At 42.3% G+C, this 26974-nt stretch overlaps 1 protein-coding gene and 1 pseudogene across 2 annotated transcripts in view; one reads left to right on the plus strand and one right to left on the minus strand.

Annotated features, from left to right (window-relative positions):
• TMCC3 (transmembrane and coiled-coil domain family 3) overlaps positions 1-26974 on the minus strand; it is a 282827-nt gene that overhangs the window by 185940 nt on the left and 69913 nt on the right. The window lies entirely within an intron of this gene.
• Positions 9147-26073, plus strand: LOC106973402 (ubiquitin-60S ribosomal protein L40-like; annotated as a pseudogene).

Consider the following 26974-nt stretch of genomic DNA (forward strand, 5'->3'; position numbering starts at 1 on the left):
ACATCCAAGCATCTTACCATCATCTCTGAACAGTCTGGCAGCTACAAAGTAGCTTTACCCATTCCTAAAAGAAGTCTAAAACAATACCCAACTAATCCTGGGGCCAGTACCAGAAATGGCACCGTTGAAACACGGCCCTACTTTAGGACAGGGACTTCAATTAGGAAAATGTAATGGCCGAAAATGCTTTAAGTTGACTTTATGCTTCCCATTCTAAAGAATAATTTTAAGGCATTTGGCGACAGAAGGAGTAAATGTATAGCAGACTGATTTTCCTAAACTACAAATATTTGAAACAATAATAAAAGGAGAAGTTAAAAAGCAAATACATTTTTTAAAGTCCAATCTAATAAGATTAACATGAGTGACCTTTTTTTTTTTTTTTTTTTTACCTATCAGATGGGCAAATATTTTTCTTTAATATTCTTTCCAGGGTGGGAGAGTATTTAAGAAAGCAGATGCTGGTGGGAGTACAGATTGCTACACTTTTCTCAAAGACTAATTTGAAGTTTTGTTTTAAACATTTTTTTTAATGTGCATACCCTATGATTCAGCAATTCTATTTCTAGGAATGTATCCTAATAAAATAAACAAGTACACAAAGAAACAAGGACAAAGACAATCTTTAGAGGGAGGTCTATAATGGTAAATAGTTGTAAAAAATCACAAGTGTCCATTGCAGTGAGCTGTAAATTATAAAATGGAACACCATATAGTCATTAAAACTAATAATGCATAAGTATATATACACATTTGGAAATATATTCTTAACATGTTACTAATGACAATGGTAGCCCAAAAAAAACATGTATAGCTTTTGTTTACTTTTGCTAAGCAATATTAACAAAGAATATAAATTTAAAAGTGTTAAGCAATTTATATACACACACACATATGTGTATGTATGTATGTGTCTACACATACATAAAGTGAAAAAGTATCTTTAATTCTCTTCAAGAAACTCCAGCATAAACCGTGATATAGAAATGTATGAATTTTAAATTATACCCTAGGGGTGGCTATTTAGCATTTGAATGACTCTAATCAAAAGCTGACACCCCAGAGATGGTTAAGGTTTCAACTACCTTTATGTTTGATCAGTATCAGAGGGTTTAATTAGCAAAATGGGTATTAGAAATGATTTTTATCGATAAAAAGACGGGTTTCAAAATGTATGGATCAGCCTGAAATGCTGTACAGGCAATTCTGCTTCTTGTGACCCGCATGTGAGAACTGAGTGGGCCCAGCAGCCTAAGCCCTTCCAGAGCTGTGTCATGGTGGGTGCTGTGGTCTGAGCCCATCCCCGAGGCTGCTGAATCCTACTGCCCCAACGCTGCCGCAGCGTGGACCACAGTGTTCTCCTGAGCACCTAGAAGGCCGGAGGCCGGGGCCTCACCAGCCGTGTGCCTGCTTCAGGGCTGCGTGCCTACTTCAGGAAGGTTTACCCCCGTGAAAGGACTGGTTCTGAGAACTGCTTTTACTTCACCCGTCTGTTCTTCAGGGAGGTTGTGGAAGTGGAGGCCCATGGCCCACACCTCCGATGATCTGTAATCACCAGAGACTACTGAAATCTACCAAAAATGACTATTGCCTACATAGCAGGAATCATGTACAGGGGAGCAATTATGTCACTCCTCCCACCCATCCCCAACGTGCTTTGTAAGTTTAACAGGTAGTGTGTCTGCAAATGATACATAAATAACGAAAAGGACACGGAAACTGCGCGACAGCACTGTCACCACCTGCTGGCAGACACTGAGAAGGGCCACTCAGTTCAATGCAGGCCGATTCACCGCACAGACAGCCCATTTGCAGTTCTTCTCATTAGTTTCTGCTTGTTGTTAAATTGAAAGTGGAACATCTGTTTTCTTTTGGGAAAAGATCACCTCTTACAATGGAAAACATACTTCAATGTAGGAAGCTATCTTTAGGCATGTACAATAAAGAATTCCGACTTTCAAAAGCAGAATACAGTTCTGCTGACCATGATGTAAAGTACCAGAGAAAATCGTACTCTGCTGGACATTACTCATTCAGTCATCTGTCATATAGTCTACATGTTCTTAAACTCATGCCCCCAAATATAAAAATGTAAAGCTAAGTATATGTCTACTGGAAGCTTCTTTACAAAGATGTTTATTAACTGAGGACCGTAAATTAGGTTTAAATTCTTCCAGTTGTCTACCTTTACTGCCTCCTGATCTTTGCCCATCACCTGAGGCACTCGCACCCACTGCTGTGTGTGCCCCACTCCCCCAGCAGAAAAGGCGAAGGTATTCCCTGGCCATACCATGACCCATGTACCATGAGATAATCTACAGGTTCTCTTCACAGCACCACTCCCTGGGCAAAACTTTCCCCACCTCTTTATTCATGTTTTGTTATCTTTACCAGCTCCCCTCTACCCCACGCCATCTTCTTAGGGCCCAGATCAAATGTCCCTTCAGTAAGGCCTCCGTTCATTTCTCCACCTAGAATTAAATGCTTCTTCCTCTGGGATCCTTGAGCATTTTGTGGATCCTTGACTTAGAGCCCTTGTTTAACTGTAACTTGCATGACAACTGTAACTTACATGTAACTGTAGCTTAATCATACGCGTGAGTAGACATGGACACCTACCGTTCACAGAGAATGATGCCCCCCATGATGCTCGGCAAATAATAAGTGCTCCACAAATACCCACTGAGTATCTGTTGAGTTGAAGGTGCTGACTTTTGATGACAAGGTGCAGATGCACAATCGACAGGAGCCACAGACTTGGATATGTGTGAGCACATATGTGCACACACACATACACCAAGGAAAACTGGCTCACATGGTGGCAGATGATACTGATCACAAAAACAATGTCACCAAGGGCAGCAGCTTCAAATGCAAAGCAAGAACACTGACCAGGGGTTACATCCAGTTGAAGTTACCTGGTCTGGTCCTCTGCATGTTTTTAATCAAGCAGTTGTCAAAAGTGACACGATCAGTAAGGCCATAATCTCTCCAGTCTTAGTATCTCTGAACTTCTAATGGACACATATGAGTCTTAGCCCTAGGGTCTGGATTTTTATAAGCAAAGCAAATTGAGGACAGAGGCGAACAGCAGGAAAAGGCAGCAGTTACAACACGCTCAACCAGCCAACATCTTTTCAGGTTGCTGCCTGGTGGCAGAGGCCTCCTGGTGCTCGGCGGCCCTTGCCTTTTGGATCCTTACACAGATGGCCAGCCTATGTCTCCCCTGCTAACCCCAGTCCCTGACAACCCACCTCAGAAAATGGGGGGGGCTGCTGCTCTCAGAACATCCATCAGCCACCACCCTCAGATGCCTCCCATCCCTTTCCTGTCTCCGGTAGAAGCCACTACAAGAACATCCACCCCCCCCGCAGCCCCCAACCATCTCTCTCTCCTACCATACCCTTCATACACGACTGATAACTTCTGTAAATGACTTATACACCATCTCTCATTAGAAATATGGTACAATACATGACTCACAATAGTTAAATTTACGATTTTTCTACTTTATGATGGTGAAATACACATTCAGTAGAAACTGTGCTTCAAATTTTGAGTTGTCTTTTCCCAGGCTAGCAACACATGACATGACATTCTCTGGTGATGCTGGGCAGAAGCAGGGACCCACGGCTATCAATCATCCATGCAATCTCAAGGGTCAACAACCTCTACCCTCAGGACCCTCTGAACCCATCCTTACACCCATTCTGTTTCCCACTTTCAGGTCAATAAATTCCATGATTTATCCAATACTTTCTTATAAAATCGGCTTTGTGTGAGATGACCTTGCCCAGCTGCAGGCAAGCCTAAGTGTTCTGGGCACAGTTAAGGTAGGCGAGGCTAAGCTATGATGTTCCACAGGGTAGGCGTATTGAATGAGTTTTTATTTTAAATAATATTTTCAAGTTAGGATGAGTTATCCAGAGAGAACCCCACAGTAAGTCGAGGATAATCTGTGCTTGGAATCCCTATGTGAAATAACAGAAAATGCACAAATCCTTTTAACAGAAAGGGTGATATAACACATGTGCATGTGCTCTGGGGAGCAGCGTGCACATCCACATACATGGGGACTTTCTGCTGTCACAGCTATTCACACTGAGGCCAAACGAGATCTCACCTCCAACTGTTAAAAGCACTCTCCACACTGGAAGGAACCACAAAGGTCCTCTAACAGCAGTGGAGCCTGGACTTCTGGATTCCAAAGCAGGTGACATTACCTCTCCTACACTATCATCCCTACATAACAACATGGGCCTGCAAGCACTTTACTTTGCCAAGTGAGACTTTTTTTTTTTAAACGTTTATTTATTTTTGAAGGAGAGAGAGAGAGTGTGAGCAGGGTTGGGGCAGAGAGAGGGAGACAAAGAATCTGAAGCAGGCTCCAGGCTCTGAGCTGTCACCACAGAGCCCGATGCAGGGCTCAGACTCACGAGCCACGAGATCATGACCTGAGCCAAAGGTGGACACTTAACCGACTGAGCCACCCAGGCCCAAGTGAAAATTTTTTTAAGTCAGAATTTTTTTTTAAATCACCATCTATTTTAGAAAAGAGTACTTTAACATTTAAAAAGGACACACTATCAGAATGACAATGAATACATTTGGCTTTATGAAACTCTCACTTAATTGCATTTCTGTTGCCATGAACCTGAACTGGTCTGGGGATGAACTAAGTTGTTCCAAAATTTCAGACCCTTCGGCAACCAAAATTTCAGTAATTCAAGAACCACTGTCATTACCATTAACTGTACTACTTAATGTTACTCATCAAAGAAAATCACATTTTTACTTACAGATTTTATTTTTTTAATGTTTGTTTATTTCTGAGAGAGAGACATCCAGTGAGCACGCACATGCATAAGTGGGAGAGGAGCAGGGCAGATAGCCCGATGCAGGGCTCAAAATTATGACCTGAGCTGAAGTCGGATGCTTAGCCAACTGAGCCACCCAGGAGCCTCTACAAACTTATTTTAAAAGAAAACTTCAGATCCTCTCCATAAAGTAAAAATCAATCTCATCACAAATAAAAGGCAACCTACGAATGAGTATGATGATAACACAACATGTTATTAAATTCCAGCTAGACTGTGTCGCTTGCTGAGGCCTGATCTCTCACTGCATTGACAAGAGAGATTGGCAGGTGACAGACTGGCAGTTACAGACTGTCACCAAACCAAACTGTTCTCTTTGACAAAATCAGAAGGACTGAAAGTAAAGTGAAAAGAAATCACTCTCACACAAGGTGATACAGCATTATTTGGTTCTAGATCCAGGGCCCACGCAAAACCTCTCCTAGTGGTTCATGTCCCACTCTCACGGTATACTAATCAAGACACTTTGGTGCACAAATCTCATTAATTCATTCATGCATTAATATGTTTAATGAGCACCTACCATGTTTCAAGTGCTGAACACAAGAGAATCCGGGAATGAAAAAGACAGGGTACCTTCTGCAAAGCTTATCTTCTTGTGGTGAAACATACATTAAACAAATGGTGATACAAATTACATCTGTATTGTTTTATATAAACGTGTGTGTGTGTGTGTGTGTGTGTGTGTGTGTGTGTGTGTATACATGCGAGATACAGGATATCGCCTAAGTTTGGCAAGTGCTATAAACGAAAAGTGCAAGACATTATGGTACAGTTTTAACAGGAAGATCTTCCTTAGACAAGAGGGTCAGGAAGGACCTGTACGAGGATGAAACCATTACACTGAGACCTCAAGAAAGAGCAAGATTTCACAGGCTGATGATGGTGCGAGGGACATGGGCATCCCAGACAGAGGTCACAACAGTGTGGAGAAGAGCTTGGCTCCTTTGGGGATCTGAAAAAAAAGAGTTGTGGCTGGAGTGTAGCAAGCAAGAGGAAGATACAATCAGAAGGGAGGTCAGGCAGTCTCCCTGCCTCTGCCTAGTGACCAGAAACTTTTTGCCTCTAGGTGCAAAGATCTCTTTCCATCTTTGTACAGCTCCCAGAAATGTCTTCTTACACTAAAGAGAAATCTCCCTCTAGAAGTTTCACACACTAACATACCAGTTCAACCCCTTTGCCTCACACACAGCAAAAATTTAATCCCTCCTCTACATGACAGCCAGTGTGCTTGTTAATCCTGAACCTTCTCTTCCAAGCTGAACACCACCAAAGCTCCTATTGTGCATGTTGTCTGCGTCACTCTTTTGAGGAAGACAGATTTCCCAAGGGCCATTTCTGTTATGGGACTGGAATTTCCTTCTCTACAAATAATTCAAAATTGATTTTCGACCTTGGATGTCGTTTCATTTTTCTCTTTTTTTTATTATTAATTTTTTTAACATTTATTTTTGAGAGAGAGAGCGAGAGAGTGAGAGAGAGAGAGAGAGAGAGAGAGAGAGAGAGAGAGAATGAGTGGGGGAGGGGCAGAAAGAGAGGGAGACACAGAATCTGAAGCAGGCTCCAGGCTCTAAACTGGCAGCACAGAGCCTGACTCAGGGCTTGAACTCACGGACTGTAAGATCATGACCTAAGTCAAAGTCAGGTGCTTAACCGACTGAGCCATCCAGGCCCCTCTATTTTTCTTTGTTTCTAACTGCTTTTCTCAGTAACACCCAAATAAGTTATGGTCACGCCTGAATTTCTTGAGAACTAGGAAGTCCCAAATGCATGCCACCACCAAGATTTACTCCTCCTTTCATGTCTCTTTCCTGCATCCTGGGAGACAAATTCTATTTGTCGGGGTGGGCTAGGGATCTTTTTCAAATAATGGAATGGCACTGGACATTGATCTAAACTAAATTCAAGAAAATCACATTCAGGGGTGCCTGGGTAGCTCTGTTGGTTTTGGCTCAGGTCATGACCCCATGGTCGTGAGACTGAGCTTCATGCAGGGCTCTGTGCTAGGCATGGAGCCTGCTTGAGATTCTCTCTCTCTCTCTCTCTCTCTCTCTCTCTCTCTCTCTCTTTCTCGCTCTCTCTCCCTCTTCCTCTGCCCCCTCTCCCCATGGGCATGGATAGGCGGTCTCTCTTGCTCTCTCTCTCTCTTTGTAAAAGAAAAAAAAAGAAAATCACACTCAAAGTTTGTGGTAGAAGAAGATAAATACAATATTTACAATTTGAACTGACCTTCCATTTATTTGGAAGGGGTACGGGAATATTACTTTCGGGGAAGGTTAGTACAATGAGGAAAAACTGCCCTTAGTTGATTCAGCTACAGACCCAGATTCCCCTGAAACTAGGGCCAGGTTACAGGGATGGTGTGTAAGCAGGGCATTCTGCCAGGCAGGGGTCATACATCTCCACTTCAAAACCGGACTGGAAAAAGACACGTAGAATTTCATGAATAAATATAGCAGCTCTGGCATGCTGAATAAAGGTTCAATGGCCTTTAGTGACACATTTTATCCAAATAAGTGAAAGTCTCTCAATATTCCTATGCTCTGCCTGCTCTCTTGCCTCTTTGATCACATTAGGTCAGATTTCTATTTTTTTTTTAAGTTTGTTTGTTTATTTATTTAGTAATCTCTACATCCAACGTGGGGCTTGAACTCACAACCCTGAGATCAAGGGCCCCCCCCCCCGAGCCAGCCAGGTGCCCCCAGATTTCCAGGATTTCTTGATGCTTCCTGTTGCAAGGTGGACTGTCCCAGCAAAGAAGGGCTGGCTTCCAGATGATCTGTTACTCCTAAAGTTCTCTCCCCTCTGTCAGCCGTTCCATCTGTGGCTGTCATATTGCCCATTAGGCTTTAGTCAGTCAGAATGGCAGGGGTGGCAGTGCAGCTTGAAAATGAGCAGGAGAGAGTCAGAGACACAAGATGCTTCTCCCTATCAGTTCAGGTGCGGTTAGGGTAGGTGGTCAAAGAAATGAATATTAACAGGCAAAGTCTACCCTTTCCTCATTAGCGCACGAGAGCCCTACTTCTACACATAATTCACGGGAAAAATCTTCAAACACAAGCAACATTACATCACAAATGGCATTAAAACTCTGCAGATTTAAGCGACAGATGGAAGGACTTCTCTCTCTCATGGGAAGTACCTGATGTGTATAACTATAGAGAACGGTATTTACCATTAAATTACCAATTCCTGGAGGGCAGAGACCGTGTTTACCCACCTTTATACTCCTACAATGGTCAACACAACCTACAGATTAGTTGTTCAACCAAATACGCTCCATGAATTTGATTCTTAAAAATAGTAACATATGTAAGCATTGAAAAACATTAAGAGTTACCTTCTGGATGGTAGAACTAAGGTGATTTTTATTTGATTTTGCCTTTCCACATGGTTCCTGATTTTCTCTAGTGAACATGAATTTAATTAGTCAGAAAGTTACCATTAAAAGTAATATTTTGGGAGGGGCATCTGGCTGGTTCAGCCAGTGCAACATGTGACCCCTGATCACGGGGTTGTGGGTTTGAGGCCCATGTCGGGTGGGGAGATTACTTACAAATAATAATAACAATAATAAAATTTCAGAATTCAAACAGATTGCCTCCCTTACACATGGAAATTGAGGCTCAGAGAAGCTAAAAGACAAAGCCACACAGCTTGCTCGGGAGAAAGCTGAAATAAATAAAACCCTCATTCGGGTTTCCCAGCCCAGTACTGGGCTGGAAAGTCCCACTAACCAAAGCCCTCACCGAGGCCATTCTGGGCTGTGGGCTCCTGTGATACAGCCCCTAATCCTGTTTGATCAGAACATCCCAGATTTCCACCAGGAAGAAGGCTTATTATTAGACAGACTTCCTGCAAGAATCAGATGGCAAACTCAAATTGCATAATTAGAGGTGAGACTAATAAAGGGATTGTTTACAAAGGTGTGGGTAGGGTGTAGAGAAACTTCAAGAGGGAGTGCAGGCCTCAGGACTCATAACCAAAGGGACTCTCACCACCCCCAGGTCTGCCAGGTTGAAGGGAGGGAACATTTACTGACCCTGGAAGGAGTCAGTAAGATTGACAGAAGCTGAAACCTGTGGTCAAGGGACTCAGGAGCCAGAGGTGACTTAACAGATGAAGGTGGGGGAAAGTTACCCTAATACCACTCTTCTCCCTCCAACCACTCTCACTGGCCTCCCCACTGGGTGAAACCAATGGGCAACAAGAGGGTGAGAGAGTCTGTATCTGGTTCACACCAATTAACCTCCCAGGGCCCAGAGCAGGATGTGGAAGAGGGATCTGGAGCAGCCAGTGGAAGCTGTCCAGCACCTAAGGGCTCTCAGCCACCTTCCGGACTATATTGAGCAACGGCTTAACTGGACAGATACTCAGCAGTGCCAAGGATTCCAGCTCTCCAAACACTTCAATAAGCAGCCCTCTCTGCAGAAAGACTTTCCAGGATTGTCCTTGACCCCTGTGATTGCTGGTCAAGTCTGGGGCAGCTGGTGCATTCGAGGACACTTTAGTAGTTGTTCTCTGGGTCTGAGCCTGCTCCCAAAGATCCCCCTTCCCAGACCTTGAGGAGAAGAATCACGTCCTTTTCCATCTACTCCCACATGCAACATACACCAAGTTTGTATCTCTGACTATGGTGGCTCAGAGCAGTCAGGGTGATCAGATCATGCCAGTTTTCAATTTAAAATCCTCTAGCAGTTTCCACCTCATTTAGAATAAAACCCAAAGCCCTAACATGGGCTGACTTGCACAGTCTTCAGTGATCTGGCTCCTGCCTACCTCTCTAACCTTATTGCCTGACTCACATGAGCAAACACTGGTATCTGCTGAACGAATTAAAGTACACATGCAGACAGGAGAAACAGAACAGCTTTGTTTCAGCTAAGCTCCACTCTTGAATTCTCATCTCACTGGTCCAAAGCACTTGACCAAGACCCTTAGGCAAGCTGTCCTCTTATTAGGTCTATTTTAATGCCTTTTCATAACTACAAAGGTAATTCATGTTCACTGTAGAAAGTCTGGAAATACACAAAGAACAAAAATTTGAACATTAAAGTAATTCAGAGATAGCCACTGTCAACACTGTTTTTTATACATTTAATATACAAAATTAGAATTCTACTCTTACTGCTTTGCGACCCACTGTTTTAACAATGTGGCATTAACTAAACTGTCTTCCAAAGCACATTGTTGTAAGACTTCACTGTGTCCCACCCTATGTCCAGACAAGCTGGTCACTACTTCCCTACACTGCTGGACAATTCATTTGTTTCCCCCTTTTTTGGCTATGATAAAAAACAGTAATAAACATTCTTACACATTATGTATATTTCCATTACTAAATGCTCCAGATAGATTCCTATAAGTGGAATTGCTTGACAAATGGAAATATAAATTAGAGCAACTTTAAGTGTTATTAAATTGCTCTCCAGAGCAACTGGATCAATCAGTACTCCCAGGATCAATACTGAAAGAATATTCGTCTCCTTTTTCCCTAACACTGGGTGTTAATATATATGTTGTTTACTTCTGATATGCAGCATTTGTCAATGGATGAATGGACAGATGCATGAATGGACAGAAGGACTGGATGGATGGACAGACAGATGGATGGGTGGGATAAATGAATTTTGTCAAGGAGTATCATGAAAGACACAGAGTCACATGAACAAGTTGTCTTTTTCCAGTTTCTAGGACTCTCCTGAGCAGTTTGTGTGTTTACCATGGGCCCAGTCCCTCCTCCCTTGTTAAATTCTGCTGAGCATCCCTTGGCTTTTGGGCCTAGAGCATTAGGCTCACATTCCACCAGATCTGGCTCTCACTCCCATTTGGCACCAGCAGAAGAGATATTAAAATTACTAATTTTGGCTTACATGATGCTTACTGTCTCAAGTAGAACTAATTAATGTTTTAATAGCAGAGTAACAAGTCCCAGATTTCCCTTAGCAAAGCAAACCTGAAAGTAAACACCACACTGGACTGCTCCATAGGATCCAAACCTACCAGCTGGAAATATACAATCACCAGGGGCTGAATATGGCCCAGAATCTGTGTTAAGAAAAATTTAACCCCATAATGCTGTGCTGGAGAGCTGCTGGATACCCACTCACCCCATGTGTTGACCCTAACTTGTCAGTCCTCAGAAATCCCTACAGACAGGACCAGGTTTTGTTTGATGGCATAGCCCCTGTACTTGGCATTGTTCGACATATGGAAAATACCTATCAAATGTCTACTGAATAAGTAGACATCTACTGAGTAAGTAGAGGGAATGTGGGATAAGAAGATTCATGGAAGCCTGGTTACATGAGTGAGTGGCTATATACCTCATAAATTCTAGATCTAGATTTGGACCTGTGTCAGACACAATCCCATTCACTTTCTCTGTGATATGTTGCTTTCCAGCATTAGAGAAAAGCGTTCAATGCCCACAGTATGAGAATTTGTGTTGCAATAAATAATCTGAATCATAGTTTTGAATTTAAAATGCCTAATGGGTACGTGGGTGGCTCAGTAGGTTAAGCTTCTGACTTTTGATTTCAGCTCAGGTCATGATCTCACAGTTTGTGGGTTCAAGCCCCTCGTCAGGCTCTGTGCTGACAGTGCGGGGCCTGCTTGGGATTCTGTCTCCTCTCTCTGCTCCTCCTCTGCTCGCTCTCTTTCAGAATAAATAAATAAACATTTAAAAACAAATAAATAAAAATAAAATGCTTCAAAAAATCAACTATATTTTACCTACTGTGAAGATGTCCTCATAGCAACATTCCCCTTGAACTTCTAAATGGTCTCTATATGCTCAAAAGATACGGAAGTGAGAACAATTATGAACCCACAGTAAAATCATAGTTTCTTGGGATAGAAAGGCAGAGAGCAAAATGAACAAGGGACTCTCCAGTTTGCTCTTCTTTTTAATATGTACCCTCTTTGGTTGGAGACAGGAGTTAATTTTAATTACATAAGTTAATTATAATTAAGTACCAATATCAACTTATGGGCAAATATATCACATGAAGTTGTATAACTTATCCATTCATTTATCTGGTGTTAGGAACTATGGAAATAAAGACCATAAGTTCCTTCCTATGTTCGTAAAGCTTATTGCTGACTAGTGAGATCCATAAGTAATCTATCATAGCATAACATGGTAAGGGCTAAAAGAGACCTATGCTCATGGTGTAACAGCAAGTTCTTTATCAGGTTTCTCTAGGAAGTGAGAAGTTGTGGCAATAGGAGAAAAGAATGGATTGAGGAAAAAAGAGGAACTATGAATTATGTTAGTTGAGAATATTAACACGACTGGTTACCTATTTACTGAGTGCCTTACTATGAACCAGGCACCTAAAACAACTCATTGAGGTAGAATCTATTATTATCCCCATTTTAGAGAAGAAGAAACTGAAGCTTAGATGGTTGAAATAATTTAACCAGCTAGGAAGTTCCTAAACAAGAATAAACTGGAAGTCAATGAAACTAGCGTACAACAATCATTGCCCCAAATAGTACTCAAAAATTAGTTATGCACCCATATTGATTATCTATTGCTACATAACAATTTACTCCCAAAACTTAGGGGTCTAAAGCAACAAACATTTATATAATCTCACAGTTTCTGTGGGTCAAAATTCAGGAGCAATTTAGCTGGGTTGCTCTAGCTCAGGATCTCAAGAGTCTGCAGTCAAGATACTAACTGGGGCAGTGTTCATCTGAAAGCTTGACTGGGGCTGGAAGAAGTACTTCCAAGATGGCTCAGTCTCGTGGCTGTTGGTAGGATGCCTCCATTCCCTTGCCAGGTGAGCCTCTCGGTAGGATTGAGCATCCTCATAAAATGGTAATTGGCTTCCCCCAGAACTAGTAATCTAAAAAAAGAGCAAAATAGAGGCTGCAATGCCTTTATGACCTAGTCTCCAAAATCTAATGCCATCACTTCCTCTACTTTCTATTAATTAGAAGTGAGTCATCAAACACAGCCTATACTCAAGAGGAAGAAAGTTTATCTCAACCTTTTAAACTACAGAGAATTTCTGAATATATTTTACTAAGTTTATTTGAGAGAAAGAGAGAATAAGCAGGGGAGGGGCAGAGAGAGAGGGAAAGAGAGAATCCCAAGCAAGCTGCACCATCAGCACAAAGCCCAACACAGGGCTCAATCTCATGAATCATGAGATCGTGACCTGAGCCGAAATCAAGAGTCAGACACTTAACCAACTGAGCCACTCTGGTGCCCTGTCAGTATATTTTTAAACTATCACTATACTTCAGGCTGGAAACTAGAATCAATTGTGAGGACCCAATCCAGAGAAAAAGGTTTGCACTTCAAAAAGCGGGTGGCAAATAAATCAGATCTCAGATGCTGGGAAAAGAAAATGGCACCTACAGGCCAGCAAAGGGCTAGCAGTCTGCTCACATCCATTAAGTGCTGAAAGGGGTTGGGGGCTCAGTAAAATCCATAGTTTTAGAAACAAAAATATGAAGTGAAAACACACTTCTTTTCTGTTATTAATTTCTTTTGGTTTTCCCTCCTGAGCAAAAGTTCTTTTGAAAATGCCAATTTCCTGTTTAGATGTGCCTCAAGAAAGGGGTCTGGGCTAGAGAGAAAAGTAGAAATTGGGATCTCCAATGGGCCAGAGGAGGGGAGTGGCAGCAAGGATCAAAGGGAAGGTGACCAAGAGGGGAGAGGAGGAAGAACAGGGTCCCTCGGTAAGCTGCTCCCACCAGACTCTCCTTCAGGCCTCATACTTCTGAACATTCTGTGCTCTGTTCAAAAGAGGGAGGCTCCTCCTTTTCAGAGCATAAAGGAATTGGATGGACATGAACCTCCCAGCACAGAAAGCCACTCACAGGATTTCACCAGTGCAAAATACAAAGCATGAAATGGTCTTAATGTTTTGCAGGCAGCATTTGCACTGTGGAATTAGGGAAGAATTGAGGATGGAAAGCCAGGGGATAGTCAGCATCACAGCTAAATCAATGATGTGGCAGTTGGACCTGGGTTCAAATTCCAGTGTGTCTCTTACTAGCTGTGACACCATGGGAAAGTCCATCTTTCTCAAATTTGGTTTCCTCTTTGTAAAGATGGGAGTACTATCAATTTCCTCATAGCGCTGTGAGGTCTAATGAGAAATCAAAAGCTTAATGAGTATCAGCTATTACTAATGCATGACAGGGACAAAGCCATGAAAAGCTGACCTTGAGGAATAAAAACAGAGAACGTTTGTTCATTTTCTGCAACTCAATGTACAGTTTATGAGAATCCTCTGGACCATCGTTCAGAGAATAGAAGGTGAACCACTATACCTCCTCTCCCTCCTCAACCTCTCTGAACTCCAATCTCTTTGCTTGCCAGGATAAGGGAGGGTCCCTACCACTCTGAGCTGCCATGGGAAGACACAAGGAGCTGCTGTCACCTGAACACCAGCCACGTTTCCAGATACAGTCAGTCTCGGGAAGGTGCTGTAGCACAGATTTCCCATAGCACTTCCATTCCCATCTTTATGAGACCCCGTGGGGGTTCTGTGTACGGCAATAGTCCCGTACAATGGCAGCTTTCCAAATTCCCAAAATTAGGTATGGGGTGCCACAACGGGGCTCCCGGAATTCTAGGGAAAGGGACCCTGGGACAGGTGTAAAGGCTGGTGAGGAGCCTCTCTGGAGCAAAGGGTGGGAAATCATCCCTACAGGACTATCATCAACTAAGCTTCACAACACAAGCCACAGAACAATACCAGCTCAAGACCAGCAGGGTTGTGTGCTTGTGTCCAGCATCATAGTTCCAAGGCCCTTACAAAGAAGAAAACAATTGTACAGGTATTTTAAAGTACATGAAAGGAAGCTGATGAAAGAGTGACTGCCATTTCCCACCCTGCATGACCAAATGTGAACGGGTTAAGGGATCACGTCGGTCTCTCGCTCCCACTTTCCAGTAGGGAACGAGATGAGCTGACGCCTCAGGCTGACCAAAACACCGACATCAGAAACATCGGCTGAAATTCCCCTTCCAGATCTAGCCCTTTAATGTTTTCCACATCTCATCAGGGAAACACTCCTTGGTGTTCCTAAGCACCTTGCGAGCCAACCAGGTAACCTGAGGCCCATGCAGCCTCACTCAGTTAATAAGTGAAGTGCTCTCCTAAAAGCAGGTAAGCCCAACTTTATGAAGGGTCAATCAGCAAATCTAAAACTTTCATAAACTGTTCATGCCTCTCTGGAACTTAAATAGGACTTCCAGAGAACAGTGTGAGGGACTTAGCACTTAATTACAAACGTTGCCTAGAAAATCAATTTATTCTGGATTCTTGAAAGAAAAATAGAGTGTGTTGGTATTTACTTTTAATAATAAAACTGCTCAGCATCTTAAGACTGTCTCCGGCCTTCACTGGACACACTGCCAGCTACACGTGGTCACACACCCATGAGGCTTCTGAGACTGATTCTGGGCCACCAGCTCCAGGCTTCTGAGACTGATTCTGGGCCACCAGCCTTGGCCCTTACCAAGCAGCCATGAAAATTTGAAGTTCTCTGGCAATACTCTCTACAGCCTCAGTAACAGTAATAGCAACAACCCCCAACACTTACTGAGCCTTTACTATGTGCCAGGCAGTGTTCTCGGTATTTATGAGTATTAAATCTTTCCAAAATTTTCACAGCTACCCTGAAGGGTAGGTTCTATTATAATCCCTGCATTTTACAAATGCAGAAACTGAGGCATGGAGAAGATAAATAAGGAAGCTGTCCAAGGTCCTACAACTGACAAGGCTGTAAAGCAGGGGTCCAAGCCCACAGTCTCAGATGCTGTGCACCTGCCACTGTGTTATTCAAACTGGCTTGCTGCATTCTGTATGTCTTCCTGGTGCTTCTCACGACACTGCAGGATGAAGCTCCTCTCCCCTTCACTGGCATCCTAGCAAAACATCAATCTGGCTTAGATTGGGGCCATCTAATAACACCCAGTGTCTATACCTCAGTTGTTTCTACACTGGAAAGGATGGCTGTTTCATGTTTTTTTTTTTTTTAACACAGATTCTCTTAGATTTCTCACCCCACACTTTTTTTTTTTTATTTTTTTTAAAATGTTTATTTAGTTTTGAGAGAGAGAGAGACAGAAGACAAGCAGGGGAGGTGCAGAGAAAGAGGGAGACACAGAATCCAAAGCAGGCTCCAGGCTCTGAGCTGTCAGCACAGAGCCCGACACGGGGCTCAAACCCATGAACCACATGACCTGAGATGAAGTCAGATGTTTAACTGACTGGTGCCCCTACTTTCTTTTTTTTAAGTTTGTTTATTTATTTATTTTTAAGAGAGAGCAAGCAGGGAAGGGGCAGAGGGGGAGGGGGACAGAGAATCCCAAGCAGGTTCCACACTCTCAGTGCAGAGCCCAATCCGGGGGTCAATCCCGCAAACCATGGGATCATGACCTGAGCTGAAATCAAGAGTCGGACACTTAACCAACTGAGCCACCCAGGCGCCCTCTCACATGCTGTTTTCTAGTGATGACCAAAACTTCATTTCCCTCAAGGAGAGTAAAATAGTAGAACATGTGTCTTGAAGACAAAAAGCTAGGTTTCACCTGCCCTTCTGCTAGTTCCCGATGAGTGACCTTGGGCAAGTTATTTAACATCTCTGAGTCTTAGATTTTTTTGCCTGTAAAATGTGAGTAACTACATTTACCTTTTAATATTATTATGAGAAACAAAGGATAGAAAGCATATAAAGCACCTATGATAAGCAGTAAAGAGTAACTCCCTAAGATTCTTTCCTGTTCTTAAAGTCTATAACTATTTGAGTGTTATTGTTTGGGTGATTATATTATCTCCAAGGAAGAAAAGGCTTAGGTTTGCTGGCTTATTTCATTCTCAAGTATGTCCCTTGGGTGTGGAAAATCAACAAACGACTTTCCATTACCTACCAGTCAAGCAGCCCTGAGTTCTAAGGCCAAGGAACTTAGATCCCAGGGAGCAATAAAACACCTGTGCATGGAAAGAAAACCAAGTGTTCCAAGAGGCGAACAACTGAACAGGACACTTCCCACTGAGCCCTGTGTGAGGTTAGAGGAGAGACATTTTGGAGAAAGAACAGTTTGGAACAGGCAGAGAGGACGGGGAGAAAAATTCCAGGAAGGGTCAGAGAGAGAGGGAGCAAGCAGCAAGGTCTGAGATAGGAAGAAGGAACGTCACTCAATGTATGCAGTCAATCGTAAGGCAGCCGGCTGGGCAACAGAGTTTATGGTAGGAAGTCAGGATTAAATAATTAGTTGATGGGGGACACATTATCATTGCATTCCGCTAAACCATTTGCCAAGGGCTTCACGTGTGCGACCCTTACTTAATCCTGACCAGGGTTGTGTTAAGCTGGCATTCCCCCTATTTTGCAGTTGAGAAAACACAGCAATTCACATTATTTCCACATTTGATCCTCAAATATAATTCCGAGAGATGGCCAGAGCAGTTGTTATCTCCATTTCAGAAAAAGGCAAATTAAGGCTCAGAGAGCCCAGTGATCTAACCCAAGTGGTTCTCAACACTAAAACTAAAGATCCACCACCACCTTTTCATAATCAGTATTTACAATACCACCTTTATTAACCTGAAGTGAATAAAACTCATAAATAATGTCATACTCATAACTGTAACAACTAAAACTGCTCCCACAAATATCCAAAGTAGGGGACAGGATTCCTTAGGCTAAGACTCCTCCAAGTCAAAGGCAGGGCCTGGTCTCAAACTCGGCTGTCTGGACTTCTGGAGCAAGACCCTTCCTCCTTGAGAAGGTGGGATGTGGCCAGAATAGAGGACACAGACGGGAAAGGTAGATACCTGTACTGTCAGGCCTTCAGTTTCTTACCCCCCTCACAATGGCCACCAGTACTATGATGGCAACAACAGCAGGCTCATCCACTTACCTCCTCCATTGTTTAATCTCTCAAACTCATCTTGCTGAAACAGAAATTAAACCTTTGTCTTCTGTTCTCTGATGGTAAATATTCCACCTTCTACTTCTAAGAGCAATAGCCAAAAAAAGTAGCAACTTGAGAAAAATCACTTACATTCTTTGTGGCCAGCGCAAATCATGCTACAGTAGGAAACAAGACGTCAGGAAACAAGGTATTTGTTTTAAAAGTGCGTGCGCGGCTCTGGATTTGGTTTATCTTTCTCTTGGTTAAAGCACTAACAGAACTGATGTCTTTGATCTGCCCCACCAACAAAAACCAAAAAGTCATTCAGAGCTCGCATTCCAGAGGTGCCTTTGGGAGACTCTGCCCTGACAAATTTCATGCACAGATTGTCAGGAAGAAAAGTCAAACGTTATTTTCATGCTTGTGGTTTAATTCTTGTGCTTTAACCATGTTGGCATGCTTATAAACCTATGTCATGACCACTCAAACAGTAAGCGGCATGCATTTTTCTCAGCGGGTTGTGTACATTCTTTTAGCAGACATTAAAAAATAAAACAAAGTTACCACATGGAAACTGCTTTTCTATGGCTCACATCTTTAAGTTCTACATAGAATTATTCACACAGCAAATCACACAGCAAACGATCACTAAGCACCTACACAGTGCAAGGCACTGTGACAGGTTTAAAAAAGGCACTGGTCTTCCCACAATTCCTCAATCAATGAGCCAGGTACCTAGATACAAATCCCGGCGAGGGGTGGGGGGGGGGGGGGGGCGCTGTGTGAGGGGCAGGATGGGAGGGCAATGGGAACTAAGAGTTAAAGCAGAGGCCGGCAGAGTTTGGCCACATGTTAACCAAAGCCAGGAATAGTGCAGATAAATAAAATCTACACACAATCCCAAATTTAAATTAATAGGTATTTTCCAAGGCATAACAAGTAAATCTCTCTCAGTTAGCCTTAACCACACCTGCTGGTAGACTAAGAACAACTTATTAGAAAGAAGACGGACTGTTGGTTTATAAAAAGTCAGTTGACTATTAGGGGCCAAACACCAACTGAAGAAGAGAATCATGTGCGAAAAGGAGGTAATTGTAGGCGGGAAGTGCAGACATGCAGTCATACGGGTGCACACCGCCTCGCCTACAAAGTCAGAGGCAGAAAGGCTTACATGCCAAGGGAAAGACGGAAAAAAAAATATCTTTAAAGTTTGTTAAAGTTCTGTGATGCAAAGCTCAATTTCATTAATCGTCTCTATTTGTAAAAGGAAAAAATTGCTACATTTTTAGGAAATGGATAAATGTTGTCAAAAATCTGTTTTATTTCTTGCAACCATGGGAAACAAAACAGTTTAATTTTCTTTTTTCTTCATAGTTCCTTTTTTTTTTTTTTTAGGTATTACGTATTTTTTTTTTGAGGTGTGGGCAGAGAGGACAGGATTGGAAGTGATACTGCACTGACAGCAGCGAGCCCAATGCAGGCTCCAACGAACGCAAACCACGAGTTCATGAGCCGAAGTCGATCGCTCAAACGACACACCCAGGAGCCCCTTCTTGCCTATTTTCAATGGCAAGTCTCTAATCTGTCCTTATTCTATTTTATGGAGGGTGAGAAAAAAGACTGCTTTCATGATAGCACATCATCCTGTGGAACGCTAGGATCCCACCGCTTAACGTTTTTAACACCTTTTTTAAAAAATTTTTAAAAATGTTTACTTATTTATTTTTTTAATATAATTTATTGTCAAATTGGCTTACATACAACACCCAGTGCTCATCCCAACAAGTGCCTCCTCCATGCCCATCACCTATTTTCTCCCTTTTCCCCCACCATCCACCCTGTTTGTTCTCCATATTTAAGCGTCTCTTGTGGTTTGCCTTCTTCCCTCTCTTTTTGTAACTATTTTTTCCCCTTCCCCTCCCCCATGGTCTTGTTCAGTTTCTCAAGATCCACATATGAGTGAAAACATATGATACCTGTCCTTCTCTGACTGATTTCACTCAGCATAATACCTTCCAGTTCCATCCACGTTGCTGCAAATGGCAGGATTTCATTCTTTATTTTTGGAGAGGGAGACAGCATCAGCCTGGGAGGGGCAGAGAGAGAGAGGCACACAGAATCTGAAGCAGGCTCCAGGCTCTGAATTGTCAGCACAGGGTCCAACATGGGGCTCAAACTCACAGACTGCAAGATCATGACCTGAGCCAAAGTCAGACACTTAACCAACTGAGCCACTCGGGTGCCCTGTCACCTTTATTGAGATATTACTCATATACCATAAAGTTCACGATTTAAAGTATAGAACTCAATAATTTTTAATGTATTAATATATTACAATCCTCACCATGATCTAATTTTAGAATATTTTCATCATTCCCAAATTAAGTCTTAACGCACATATTAGCAATCGCTCTCCATTCTCCCCTGACACCTTCCCACTTCCCCCACCCTAGGAAATTATTTATCTATTTTCTGTTTCTATAGAGTTGCCTACTCTGGACATTCCATATAAACAGAATCACACACTATGTGGTCTTCTGTGACTGGCTTCTTTCACATAGCATAATGTTTCTGACGTTCATTCAGGTTATAGAATGTATCAGTATTTCTTTTGACTGCCAAATAATATTCCATTATAAAAATATACCTCATTTTATCTGTATACCAGTTGAAGGACATTTGGGCTACTTCCAGTTTTTAGATATTGTGATTAGAGTTGCTATGAATATTTTCAGACAAGTTTTTATATGGACATCTTTCACTTCTCTTGGATATATACTACCTAGAAGAGGAACTGCCGTGTTATATAACTTTATGTTCAGCATTTTGAGGAAGTGTCAAACTGTACTCCAAAGTGGCTGTACCATTTTCCATTCCCACCAGAACTCCACTTTCTCCACATCCTTGCCAACACTTGTTGTCTTTGTTTATTATTGTCATCCTAGTTGATGTGTTTGGATCTGTATGCCATGATAAGTAACGGTGTTGAGCATTTCTTTGTACTTGTTGGCCACCATTTGTATATCTTCAGCCAAATGTCTACTTAAGTCCTTTGCCCATTTTTAACTGGATTATTTGGGGGGTGCTCCTTGTTATTGTTGAGTTATAAGGGTTCTTTACATATTTTAGAAATAAGTCATTGAGATATGTGATTCACAAATACTTCCTCCCACCCCATGAGTTGTCTTTTCATTTTCTTGATGGTGTCCTTTGAAGCACAAATTTTTCAATCTGATGATGCTAAAGGATTTTTAAGTTGCTCTTGGATGCATACCCTTTGCGGGGGGGGGGGGGTGAAATTAAGAGGCGGGCCTATTTCTACACCCATATTCATAGCAGCGTTTTCACAAAGCTAAAAAAGCACAAAGTGCCCTTTGACTGATGAATGCATAAATAGACATAACTCAACCTTAAATAGCAAGGACATTCTGACATATGCTACAACATGAATGAAACTTTAAGACACTATGCTAATGTGAAATAAGCCAGTCAAAAAAGGACAAATACTGCACGATTCCACCTAAAATAGTCAAGTGTGTACATTCGTAGCAACAGAAAGCAGAATGGTGTGAAAGCAGACAGGGGCTGCAGGGAGGGGATGCAGGAGTTTCTGTTTCACGGGGACAGAGTGTCATCAGTTTGGGAAGATGAAGAGTTCTGCAGATGGATGGTAGGGTCAGCTGAACAACAATGTCACTGCACTTAACGCCCCTCAACAGTACACTTTAAAAATAGTTAAATTAGCTAAACAAACAAACAAACAAACCTGAGGGCAGCAGTTAGTTAGTTCCCCATCCTTGGCTTCTGGTTTCATCACCTTGCTCTTTCAACTTCTATGCCAATAGGTAAATAGGCCAATAGCACAAAAGTGAAAGGCTCAAACAATCTAAGAATGAGCAGCCTTCCAAGTTAAATGAGACAGCAGATGATTCCTCCTGTTGATGCCCATATTTGATTGAGGAGGCTCTATACAATGTCAAGGACTGCACTGAATGTTGGGTATTCAAAGATACAGAAAATGAGGACCCTGTGCCCTACAGGAATTTACAGTTAAGAAATAATTTTCAATCCCATGAATGGGAGTCAATTAATTCAAGCTCTCTGAATGACAATTCGGTAAAGGCTGAACTGAACAACGAGGCATCAGTCTGACTACCCAGGAAGCTCTAGTTTCTTCCCTCCTCTGACACAACAGCACATCTTTCGACAATACAAAGAGCCGAAACCGCTTATTTATCTTATCCATTAAATACGAAAAGAGGATAATTATGTAATTTGGGATCCAGGCAGTCATTTTTCTGAATGAATTTATGCATATGTGTGTTCGCAACTATCTCATTTTTCTCCTGACTGCATGGAAAAGATCACTGCAGTCTATTAGTACACAAGTGGATTCATACTGCGGAATCATTAACAGCAGAGCCATCCCACTGAGAAGTAAGAGGAAATGTCACATATGACCAAAGGCTAAATTATCTATTAAATCAAGTCTTTGAAAATTACAGACACATTTAGTAGGTGCAAGACTATACCAGAACAAGAAAAATTCTAGCAGACTGACTAGTCAGAATAATCTGTGCCAAAAAACAACTTTTTTTTTTTTCCAAAAAACAACTTTTAAAAAGTAGCAAAAACATCTTTTGGACAGCAACAGGAGTTCATTCAACAACTCAACAAATATTTATTCAGCATCTCTTATGTGCCAAGTGCCATGCTAAGTTCTAGGGCTATGATAAAGAATGAGACTCAATCTTTCCACAGGACCTCCGTGTCTAACCATGGGAGATAAATATCACGTTCAGGAAGATGTGATAAATGCTGTGAGAGAAGATATATACGGTGCTATGGTGGCAACAGGATCATGGAGTGGCACAGAGAAATCAAGGAATGCTTGCCGGAGAAGAGGAAACTCAGGGAGCATAGAAGCAGCTAGGCCAAGAAGGTAGAGGGAGGGCTGGTGTTCCTGGAAGAGAGAACAGCACATGGAAGGAGACGGCACAGGTGAGACGCTGGGCCGTAGAGTCAGGAAGATCCAGGATACGCTGCAGCTCCACCACTGGTTACGTGCGTGACCCTGCAAGTTAATTAATCGTTTCCAGCCTCATCTTTTTTATCTGTAAAATGGAAATAGCAAATTGTACCTCCTCATAGGGGATTCGATGAGGTAAGCACATAAGAAAAGCCTAATAAACACAGCTATTCTCATCAAGATGATTTTAATAGAAAGGGGTATAAGAATTGAGAAAAACATTTGATCTCTGCACTTTGCCTTGAATTTGATCTCAACTGTCAGCCTTATCGTCCAATATTCACATCCAATAAAATGATGATGTCTGGGAATGTAAACTGATGTAACCTCTTATATATAAATAAACACACGTGTTACAGCCAGGGTTAGATTCATTTGTGAGGAACCAAGACCCAAAATGATGATTTAAACAAAATTAAAATGCATTTCTTTTGTATGTCAAAGTCTAGAGGTAGGCAGTGCAGCACCAAGGAAGCCAGCTCTGGTCCATAAAGTCCTCACAGAACCAAAAGTCCTCCGGGACACGGTGCCCACATCCTTCGAGGAGGCCCTTGTTCTCATGATCCAATGTGGTGGCTAGAGCTCGGGTGACCATAACTGTGTTCCAGGCAGAAGGATGGAGGAAGAGGTAAACAAGAAAGAGAAGGCAAAGGGCACACACCAGTTTTTTCAAAAGAATCCGAGAGGTTCCCCAACAACCCTTGCACTCACATTCTATCAGCCAGAACTAGCCACCTAGCCTCCTCTGGTGACCAGGAAGGCTGGGAAACAGAGTCTTTATTCCGGACGGCTATGTACCAGCTAAAACAGGTGGGTTCTGAAAAAGAGAGAATGAATGTTGCGCACAACTGGCAGTTGCTGCCACAACATTCCATATACCAGAAACTCAAAATACAATAAATGGATATTTCAAAAGGAGGGCAACATTGACATCACTAAATGCTAATTATGAGAATTTGCTGCCAGGAATGCCAAGCCTATCGGGAGAACTGGATACACAGAGGTGAGCCACAAAGGAGATGGAAAGAGCTATTCATAAGTTGCTTGGAGATAACTAGTTTATCAACAGCTCTTTTTCTCCTCTTTGTGGGTGAGAATGTGAAAAAGTTAACTGATGCTTTCAGAGAATAATACAATGGTCAAGGTAGGCATATTCTTTTATCTAGTAAACCCATCACTTGTATTTTCTTCAACAGTGAAATGTACATATGTTTGCTGAAAAATATTCACGGAGAAAACAGACACTCAAATATACTGTAGGACTGAATTACCATACAAAACACTGGCATATATTATATAGCCATTAAAAATTTAAAAAACATGTATGGGGTGCCTCAGTCAGTTAAAAGTCCAACTCCTGATTTTGGCTCAGGTCATCATCTCGTGGTTCTTGAGTTCAAGCTCCATACTGGGATCTGTGCTGACAGTGCAGAGCCTACTTGGGATTCTTTCTTTCCCTCTCTCTACCCCTGCCCCCACTGGTACACACACGCTCTCTCTCTCTCAAAATAAATACACTTAAAAAAATGTTCAAAAATTTTCTTCTGAAGCAAATAGAAAATTTTTTGATTATACTACTTTAGATTATTATAGATGTACATTAAATGTATAAAGATGTGGACATGAATTTAACTTTTTAACACTGACAGACTGATTAAGAGTTCCAATCCCCAGCCCAGTGAAAAGCTAGATGGGTTTATATAAAGTTACAGGGATTTAAAAAATATAAATAACTCTCTGTTCTGTGTTCTCAAAGAATAAAAAAAAAAAAAGTCATCAACAGTGCAAACTTAGTTAAAATGACATCATGTATGACTTTAACCACAATAGTAACTAACTACAAAGCTGACTATTCTGAATTCACCTCCTTTCCTGTCTCTGTATCCTTGATGGAACTAATGAGTGGATTACTGACAATATGGAAACTACGAAGCAAAGGAGTAACTATAACAGTTACAAAAACAACAGGGGACAAAGTAAGTAAACCAAATGATCAAAATAAGATCAGTTTCAAAATAATAATAATAATTAAAACTGCAATCTTTTTTTATTAACTAAAAAACTTTTTTTTTCTTGTTTTATTTTATATTTGGGAGCAACAGAGCGCAAGCAGAGGCGGGGCAGGGAGACGGAGACAGAATCTGAAACAGGCCCCAGGCTCGAGCTGTCAGCACAGAACCCGAGGTGGGGCTTGGACTCATGAGCAGTGAGATCATGACCTGAGCCGAAGTCAGACGCCTAACTGACTGAGCCACCCAGATGTCCCTATTTTTTTTAATGTTTACTTATTTTTTGAGAGAAAGAGAGAGAAAGAGAGACAGTGTGAGCTGGGGAGGCGCAGAGAGAGGGCGACACAGAATCGGAAGCAGGCTCCAGGCTCCGACCTGTCAGCCGTCTCACAGAGGCCATCCAACAGAGGCTGTGAGATCATGACCCGAGCCGAAGTGAGACGTTTAACCGACTGAGCCATCCAGGCGTCCCCAAACTGCAATCTTTTACAAAAGGTTTGCTTCCTCTGAAAAACTCACATGCTCTCTTCTCTCCAAGAGTGTGAGTTACGTACCTTATCATGACTCCCTTTGGCCATGGCTGCCAGGAAGTTCTCCATAACAATCAAAGAGCCTACCTTTGCTCTTTCTCTTCAATGAGGCAGCTGAGCGGTTTGGCAGTGGCGGTGGCCTTGTGCAGATGCAGAGACACAGATCTTTGTGAAGACCCTGATGGGCAAAGCCACCACCCCTGAGGTCAAGCCCAGTGACACCACTGACAATGTCAAAGTCAAAATCCAAGACAAAGAGGGCACCCCACCTGTCCAGCAGCATCTGATTTTCGCGGGCAAACAGCTGGAGGCTGGCCACACTCTGTCAGACTACAATATCCAGAAAGAGTCCACCCTGCACTGGTGCTTCGCCCATGGGGCGGCATCATGGAGCTTTCCCTCCACCAGCCGGCCCAGAAACACACCTGTGACAAGAGGATCGGCTGCAAGCCTCATGCTCACCTGCACCCTTGTGCGATCAACTGCCGCAAGAAGAGCAGCGGCCACACCGACAACCTGCACCCCAAGAAGAAGGTCAAGTAAGGTCCCTCCACTGGCTCTTCCTTTGCCCACGGGGAAGCCTCCTGCCTGAGCCCCAAGGCCCTGGGGCCTCAATAAAGTTTCCCTTAAGCACCATGGACACATAATAGTTTGCATTCTCTTTCCCTTGGTTCTGATTTTTCATTTTCTAGACCCACTTCATTAATGTCCTTATTACACATCTGTTGAAAAATCACTTCAATTTTTTTTTTAAAGGAGTAGCGTAAGTCAAATAAACAAATTCTCTGGAATCTTTTACGTTCCATCAAAAATTGCATATACTTTAGCTCCTCCTAAGAGAGCTCGTCAGAACTATCCACCATTCCCAAGCTCCTATGACATGCACTTGTTTTTCCACTGGGGTTAGTCTGGTATTCAAAGGCCATAGAAGTTTTATTCGTTATAGAACAGATACTGCTTGACTTGGCCAAGCCGGCTGCTGCCTTCATCATCACCGCAAAGAGGCATTCTGCCTTAACACACAAACACCATGTTTCATCCTGATACCGTGCCTGCGGTTACAAAGTGATCGCTATCATTTTCTCAGCAGAAAAAGTACATTCTATTGCAATTCTCCATCACAGATATTTCAAGCCACCTAATATATGCCCCTTTAAAACACTGAACTAGCTGCCTTTGTAAAAGACTGTTGATTTTTATCCTGCATGAATTTTACAAGATAGACAACAAAGGTAAAAATACCAGGAGATTCAACAGCTCTCTCTGGTTTTATTTAAAGGAAAAATTATTCTTTTCTCTCTGCAAGGACATCTTGTTTTTCCTTTCCTATCCATACCACCATTTCACGTTTTGAAAATCACATAATATACAAATAATCCCAAACCCAGCAAAACGCAAGAAGGTTCTCATGGAAATTAACTCTTGTAGCCCAAAGGGAGGATTTCTGATACACTGTTTCATGGCAAGTGCATTTATAAATTCTCTCAGGAATATCTGTCAAGCACCTGCTGTGTGCCTGGCACCAGGCGAGGTCTACACTCTACCTGCTCTTTTCCTACACAATGTCGTTGTGGGGAACACAAACACATCAGCAGAGTTGATTTTCTGCTTGCACACTATGGTACGGTTGCACCGGCTTA

This window comes from Acinonyx jubatus, chromosome B4 (assembly GCF_027475565.1).
Source record: "Acinonyx jubatus isolate Ajub_Pintada_27869175 chromosome B4, VMU_Ajub_asm_v1.0, whole genome shotgun sequence".
NCBI lineage: Eukaryota > Metazoa > Chordata > Mammalia > Carnivora > Felidae > Acinonyx > Acinonyx jubatus.